This window comes from Anser cygnoides, chromosome 2 (genome assembly GCF_040182565.1).
Source record: "Anser cygnoides isolate HZ-2024a breed goose chromosome 2, Taihu_goose_T2T_genome, whole genome shotgun sequence".
Classification (NCBI taxonomy): Eukaryota; Metazoa; Chordata; class Aves; order Anseriformes; family Anatidae; genus Anser; species Anser cygnoides.
This window is the reverse complement of record NC_089874.1, coordinates 24,715,834-24,723,996: the sequence shown is the minus strand read 5'-3', so window position 1 is coordinate 24,723,996 and position 8,163 is coordinate 24,715,834. Positions and strand designations below refer to the sequence as shown.

The 8,163-nt window shown below is 38.5% G+C and overlaps 1 long non-coding RNA gene across 1 annotated transcript; it reads left to right on the top strand.

Annotated features, from left to right (window-relative positions):
- The first annotated feature begins 690 nt into the window (after positions 1–690).
- Positions 691–7,434, top strand: LOC106039657 (uncharacterized). Its single transcript, XR_001209435.3, has 4 exons — positions 691–1,208; positions 1,341–1,393; positions 3,537–3,595; positions 6,819–7,434. It is a non-coding gene; the product is annotated as an uncharacterized lncRNA (long non-coding RNA).
- The last annotated feature ends 729 nt before the right edge of the window (positions 7,435–8,163 follow it).

Here is an 8,163-nt window from a genome sequence, read left to right as displayed (position 1 = left end):
AATACCTGTGAAACCACTGATAAAACCAGCATGGCAGTCATTTCAGGAGATGGCTCAAACACTGCACTGTTGCCATCGGTTGCTTCAAATCACCCACTACCAGAAACCTGGAGCTTTCATCCTTCCTGATATGGTCAGGAGAGACTGTTCTCATGCAAATGGACATGTTCAGCTTTGCATTGTTTAAAAAGGAAACCCTAAGAAATAAAAATACTATTAAAAATACCCTAAGATTACATAGCCAAGCACTGAAAAGACAAGAAATACCAGACTCGGGTTGTGAGGTGCACCTGCCTTTGGTCTCCTTGTACCCATTTAGTAGGATATGACTCCAAAAGAAGTGACTATGTGCTCATCTTTCTGTGGGCACCCTGACTCATTCAGAGCAGAGGATGGACATTACTCAGAGCATGAAAGCTGGTGAATGGGGCTGTGTGGGACTGCTTCACCCAGACATGGGAAACATGTCCTGGGTTACACAAGGGGCTTCAGGATGGTTTCAGTCTATGGTTCTGATTTTCCACGTCAGGACTGGCATGAATCACAAATGCTTTCTATTGCAAAAGAAGTTACAGAAAGCTGCTTTTTTTCACATATGAAATTTTATGATAATGTTAACTGCTGTATAAACTGGTCCCCATGTTTTTGTAGGGAGAGGTGAGGTTTTGGTGAGATCGATAGAGAGAGGTGGCAAAACATCACCAGATATTCAGGAATACAGATGCTTGAAGCCTGAAACAGGAGCAGTAGAAAGTAAGTAGAGCTGTGATCTAAAGGGGAGAAAACAAGGAAGAATTACATTGTTAAAGACTGTCATGGGGAATACTGTCAGAGGCCAGGTTAAAGTCAAACAGAGCATACTCTGGCATTGTTTTTTCATACCGAATGCTTGACCTTACAGACACATAATTTAAAGATCAGCACATTAAATTTATGTATAAGAAAATACCGGAGTCAGATACAGAACCATCTACTTTCTATTCGATCACTTTTTTTTTTCTTTTTTTTTTTTTAAATTCAGCTCAGGTTATAATCACTGAAATATGTTGAAACATTGATGAACTCCATACGGCTTTGCTATATGTACAGAAAACAGCTTCAGCTGAAACTGTTTTCTACCCAAGAAGCAAAGAGCAGCTGGGAACTGCAGAGTGCTCTCACCTCCCATTTGAAAGATAGCTCTTTCTGATGAAGATCAAAAAGTTTTGGTAAGGAAATTTAAAAACATATAGTTATCAATCCTACTGTTTGATAAAATAAAGCAGACTTTCCAATTGTATTCTTCTAGCATTTTCCTGAAGCTTATTAATTTTATTTATTTATTTATTTATTTATTGCAGAGGGAGATAAAGAATCCGGAGGAAATGCCAGTGAAGAGGCAAAATGGAGGAAGGTAAACGTTTTGCCTGTAAATATTCCCAAAGTCTAGGCCCTCACAGAAACTGGAACTTACCAAATCAGTCCTAATTGCACAGTTTATAACAGAGAGCACTTAAATGGTTTCCCAAAGGCATGAAAGTAACGCCCAAAGTATTGAAGAGTCTTCTTCTAGACCCTGTTCCCAGCTCTCAATCCTGGATCTTGGAAACCAGAGCATGAAAAGAAAGCAAATGCAGGCACACTAAGCTTAAAAAAAACAAACAAACAAATTACAAACCATGTGCTGCTTTCTTACTTTACATACCTTGCTTCTGTCATACAAATACAGTTAGTATCTTGCTAATATGTGTGTGCTCGCATTAAAATAAAAGAACAGGTCAAGGAAAAGAGCCATGGATATAGGAGGCACTCTGATTGCTAGTGTTATTTCTACAATTGTAGTAGCTTTCATTTTAGCATTAAAGTTTTCTAGGTGTAGAATAATTTCATCAGCTCTCTCGAGCCTGACAACGAAAAAAAAAAAAGACATAAAATCAGAAAGCTACCAATCACTTTTTCCTAGCACTTTCACTTAGAAAACATTAACAAGGTGTGTTATTTCATTTTTAATTGGGATTTTTCTGAAAACAAAAAACAACAAAAACAAACAAAGAAAAAAATCACAAACCCACACTTAATATGCTTATCCCGAAAACATATTAATTTGTATGACTTGGATTCTTTCTGCAGCTGATATTCTCTTTAATCAGAAATACTGCACAGAATCAAAGAAAAAATGCTGATTTATATTTTATTGCTCATGTTTTATCTTTCTCACTTGCATAAAAGACCTATTTTCTGCATTTTTAACAGATCTTAATTTGAATATGTTAACACATATTCGTATGCCTATTCTACATACAAATATTTTGTATAAGTATAGAACAATGCCTACACATATATGCATAGACATAAATATGTAGATATATACAACTTTCAATTATTTTTTTAAAATACATCAAAGAAAATCACTATTGTTATCCACCAGCTGTGACCAGAACTGTCTCTTTAACGTGCTGCATTTAATGAGACATTATGTTAGCGTTTCTTGCCTTTTGTGTTTCTCAGGGAAAAAAAAAAAGTTTAAATCGGTAAGGGAATTATGTAAATAATGTACCAACCCTGATGAAACAGCAATTATATATCTCAGCAGCTGCGTACATCCATTTATGATAGATGATTAACTAGCAAATTGTTGGCATATTTGTTTTATGGAGCATTTGGCAATTTAACTATTAGCTATGAAGGTTTAGCCAAAAGTCATTAAAATGCTGAGACTAGTATAGATCACAGCTGGTGCTGTTTTAGCAAACTTATAAAAACATCAATATGTAAGCACTACCTTAAAATGAAGGACTCCCTCCACAATGGGGAATGCAAGCAGCGTGACCAGATACCACACTGGGCCCCTCATCCAACCATTCAGTGGTTTGTGGAGACACAGAAGACCTGAGTTTTGGATTCTTGTTCTGTTTGAGGGTGATTTGAACCCTAACACCTGTGTCACAAAAGCTGCCTTATCCATTTGTCCTACTGATATTCTGCAAGGAGGAGTACCTCTGCATTAGACCAGAATACAGGCACAAGTTTAGAAAGCCCTTAGAGCTTCACAGGTCTTGGCTTTTAGAGGCTTCGATTCCAGTTCCACTTTGATGGATATCTAATATAAATCTCTTGCAATGTGGGTTTAAATCTGTTCAGAAAGGAACCTGCATCTTGGATCCCCACAGTCTGGGTAAGTGCAATGACAAGGAAAGAAGAGCAGACAGATAACCTCTTCCAGGAATGACTGGAGTGGCTGAAGACATTGTCGTCTTACCGGTAGAATTTAGTTGTGAATTGTTCCTTTCTCTTTTCAGTGCCAAATGAAGAGAGATTCAAGCTGTAGAAGCAGACTTTGCACTAAAGATGGAGATTTATATGTATTTTCTTATGCTGCATGCTGTTGCAAGCAGCTGAAAACTGTATCTATCAGCTGTAGATACCTGAAAAGATTGTAGGTTGCTTTGAAGGTAGATAAGTTTAGGTTCTGGAAAAGAACTGTTAACTGAAGTGAGCATCACTACCCATCTGGGGTTTAAGATCGTCTGAAAGCTTTTTTTTTTTTTTTTATTCAGGGGGACAATGAAGATTCCAGTTCTTCTATTACTGTACTTCATGATTTACATGAAAACAGGTATTGTGCAATTTTTAAGTTACTCACATATCCCCGTGCTTTGATGAAGGAGGTGTTGATGCTTCCTCATCCACTCTGCTGGCCTCCATCTTCTCTCATCCCTGACTCCTCACTGGCCCACTTTCAGAGTCACTTTCTCCAAGCACTATGTTGCAAATACAGCACTTGTTGCCAGACACACTCAGATCCATAGCATGCAGGAGCAGATATAAGGACGGGAGGCTTTCCCCCTATCAGTCCCCTGCATGTCTGCCCTTTATCTGGGCCTAGTCAAACCCAGAGCAAACATTGATCTGTTAGTGCTGCTACACGGAGATCATGCAGCTCTAGCTGTTAATTACAGGCAGAAAACTCACTATTTAGTGGAGAGAGGCAAGCATCAGAGTAACTTCACATGTAGCTGCAGCTGCACTGCTGTGCATATATACGTATACATCACAGTTACACCCTGCCTTCTTCTCCCCTGCTGTCCTTGTGCCTGCTCTCCCCTGCCCTCTGCCCACACTGGTCTCATCCCTCCAGAAAGGAGCCATGTGAGCTCCTTTTTAACATTTTTAACTTATTCTTTTGGAGGTCTGAGACAAAACAGAAATGAGCTCATGATGCTGAGGCCACACTGGTTCAGCAAATTAGCCTGCTTCAGCGTAATTTTGCTGTGAAAGTAAACAGAGGAGATTAAACAGCAAATTGCACCTTGCCAAAAAGTCCACTTTTTTTTTTTTTATTTGAAATACCAGATACAAACCATATTTTTCCTGTGTTCTTCTTCACTTATTTCATCATCAGCCTTTCCAGCATCAGAGTTAACCTAGAAGATTAGTGAGGAATTAGAGAAATATGTTGTTTTCTCTGTTTGTGAAACACTCTTTCCAGGAACAGTATTCCCTTCTGCTTCTCTTCTCTCAAATTTCCTTTTAACCTGTTGCTATGCCTGTGCTGTGTGTATGCACTCAGTTTACACCATAAGCTGCTTACAGCAAGGAGGCATTACTTGTACTCTTCTATGCAATTTTGTCACTATGGACGTAGCAACCCACTCAAATGATCTTCGTTATACAAGCTATGAGGGGAGATGAGTAATTCATCACATCAGTCATAACTCCCTAGTGAGGTGGAAGGCTATGCTTTGGAGACTGGCTATAATCTGTTCAAGTGAACTTGATGATATGTGGCTATTGTTGAGAAAAAGGAAAAGAAAAATGAAAAAAAAAAAAAGAAAAAAATAGGAAAAAAGAAAGAAAAAATAGGAAATAAAGAAAAAGAAAAAGATAACTTGCATAAATCACACAAGCTGTGATGGGTTTTTACATTTTTTTCTGAAGGTGGAAGAAAAACTTTCCCCTTTAACCTGTTGTGTGGCTTTCTGTGAGATTCATCAGGTGAGACGTCTGTCTCGCATGGTGCAGGGGGGTTGGAAAGCACTGTGGGATACCCTGCCACAATAGATTCATCTAAAATGTTAGATGAACCAAGTCCAGGCTTTCCCACTTTCTCATTTTTTCTTACTCAGTGCACAAGAGGATGGTGAGGAAGAAAGCAGGAGGAAAATCTGCTTGAAAAGTTGCCTTCCTAAATTAAGTGGGATAAAGAGGTGACCTGAATTTGTTTGCTTGTTTTTAAATAAAGAACTCATGAAATCTTAAAAAGCAGCTTTTGACTGTAAACAGTGACTTTGCCTATTTAATGCATCTTAAAAGACTTATTCTGCCTCCTTCCACCTCCAGATGACAGGGAGGCTTCCCAGGGAATACATGCAGGGATGTTGCCTTCCTCAGGCTCTGAGCTTTTGGTGGCTTAAATAGTTTCTAGCCCTTCTGGCTAGAAAGAAAACCCAAAATATAAAAGTGTTCTCATGCTTTCTCAACAGTTTTAATCTACTTGTGTGCTTATGGGGGCTAAATGAAGTGCTGATTAAAGGCATTTTGCTCCTAGCCTCTGCTTCTGAGAGAGGAGTGTTCACATCTGAGTCACAACTCTCCTGCAGTCATACCCACCAGCTGCCCATCCCTGGCTCTCCCCTTGCGACCCCACGAGTAGGTGTGCTCTGAGCAAGAGGTGCTGCTGGTTCACCATCTCCTGCCTTTCTTTGCCTTCTTGTCACAGCCTGGACATCTAACTCCACAATTATGGGAAAATGAGAACCTCCAAGTGGGAAACATTAGCACTACCTAGCTACTGTCTCCCTTTCCCTCTTCTCTCTCCATCTCCAACCCAGCATATTGTGCTGCTTTGTCAGATGGTACAGTCGCTGGCACCAAAGATAGCGTGAACTGATCGTCTGAACTCAGGAGAGAGCCCTAAAACCTTGTTATTTCAAAATGGCATATTTTGATGCTTTTTATTTGCCTTCTGGGTTTGAGTTTTTAGAGTCATACCAGTGATTGCAATCATGAAGCCTGCATTTTTTTCCTAAAATGGGACCTCAGGCTGCCATTAATAGTTTCTTTCCACAGATGAGGCTTTAAGAAAAATATCAAACATTTTAAGACTCATAATAAAATCTTGAGAACTGTCAACATTTTATGTCATTGGCTCCCTTGCTCTCCTCATCTCTTCCTGCCTTGAAAAACCAGTTCATTCATGTCAGATAAGAGAGCCAGGATTCATGATATCCATCCAAAATTGGAGTGCAGAAACACATTTTGCAGGTCAGGCCAATCTCATCTCACAATCTTTAATAACAGTTCCATTTTAGAGCATTTGGAGAGTAGAAAATTAAGAGTAAACAACAATATTTTATCATGATAAAAAATGCAACCAGGGCCCAAAATATACTTTTACTTTGGAGGGGCCTCCTTTAATGCACTCTAAAGCTTTGGAGATGACTACATGGTAGAGTGAGTTGTAGTCCTACTGGGTGAGGTGCAAGATACCAAAGACATCATTTTGGTTTAACTTGGAAATAGAGTTGAGGCCATTATTTAGTTCAATAATAAAAATAACAAATCATCTTGCTTTTGACATTTTTTTAATGAAATGTTGTCTTTTCAATGAGAGATTTTTTGTAACCTGAAATTACAACAGCAAAAAAAATGGTTTTGAGAGCAACCATCTGAATTTTCCTTGACAGATTAAAATTCTGAAAACCAAAACCAATTTCACTACATTTTTGTGAGAAAATCTTTGAAGTGTGTGAGTGTGTGTATACATGTATGAATTGATCCTGTTTGCCATTTTATTCTGCAAATAAGAAAAATAAAGCATTCCTTTATTGTTATGGTAGGAATGCCACAGATCTGCAACTGAAGCTGAGAGGCCCACAGTAGTCGTCACTGAAAGAGAAAAGTCTGCTCCTGCTCCAGGACACGTACAAACCCAGATGTCAATTAGAGGAGAGAGAAATGAGTCAGGGTGATGAGGTCACATTAGAAAAACAGAGTTTAGCAGAAAAACAGGAGTCTCAGCCTGCCACAAGAGCTTTTTTCAGGATGATGTAATTTCTATTAAATGGCTTGAAATTAAGTTATTATCCAGTACTGCGCATACCCCAAAATATTGACATGTATGATGTTACGTAGTTTTCCCAAAGAGAAGAAATATTCAAAAAATAATTATGATATCTCAAAATACTGTGATTTGTTTTAGTGGATACAAGTACTGTGGTTTCCAAGGTTTTCAACATTTGAAAGAACATTTGCAGACCTTTTTTGAAATAACTGTCCTTGAGTATAGAAGACAGTCCCCTCTTTTTTACAATTAACTGAATATAGTAAGTACATCACCATAAAACTTTGAAAGCATTGGGATCAACTTATTGTTTGACAAAGCTAAAGCAAGAATAGTAATCAATCCCTTGGCAATGGAAATTTTAAATTTAAAATAAGCTTTAACAAAGCCTTTGAACCTTCAAACACTTTATCCTTAAGAAATTAATGGGTCCCTGTAGAAGTCTTATTTCCTTTTCTGTTGCAGTTATATATACTTCAATTACATTAATCAACAATGCAACCAAAAAAAAAACAGATAGAGACCAGGCTCCTGGAAAAAAATTCTCCCATGCCTCTTTGCTTCTTCTCCCCTTTTTCCCCCCTTTTTGGACTGGAGTTGCTGCTTGGAGTTCCTCAGGAAAAAAGGAAAAAAAAAAAAAAAAAGAAAGGATGTTCTGATTTTTAAACTCTGTTTATTTCAGCTTCAGTCTGCTGTCATAATTACACTTCCCTCCACCCCGACCTATTCCCCTCTCCAGCAATTTGTGTTGACTGCCGCAACACCTATGGATGAAAGCAGCCCTACGTGAGAGGTTTCATTCTGCTGCACTTGGAACAGCACTGAAGAGTCCTTCAAATGTTTCTCTCTTTTAAAAGCAATTGCAACTTTATGGAACATTTTCTTTTTCCTCTTAGGAACAATTACAGTTGTGGTCCCCAAGCTGCCATGCCAGCCTCTGCCTTTGGGCAAAAATGAATATATTTTTCATGTTTCAATACATCAAAAACTCCTAGAAGTGACCTTCCTTGTTACAGGTATAGCTTGTGGCTGCCTTTTTTGTGTCTACTCTTAAATCCCATCATAGTTATAGTTTCAGTCTAGCTCGGCTTCTCCCAAACATGAAAAGAGAGCCTGTGTGA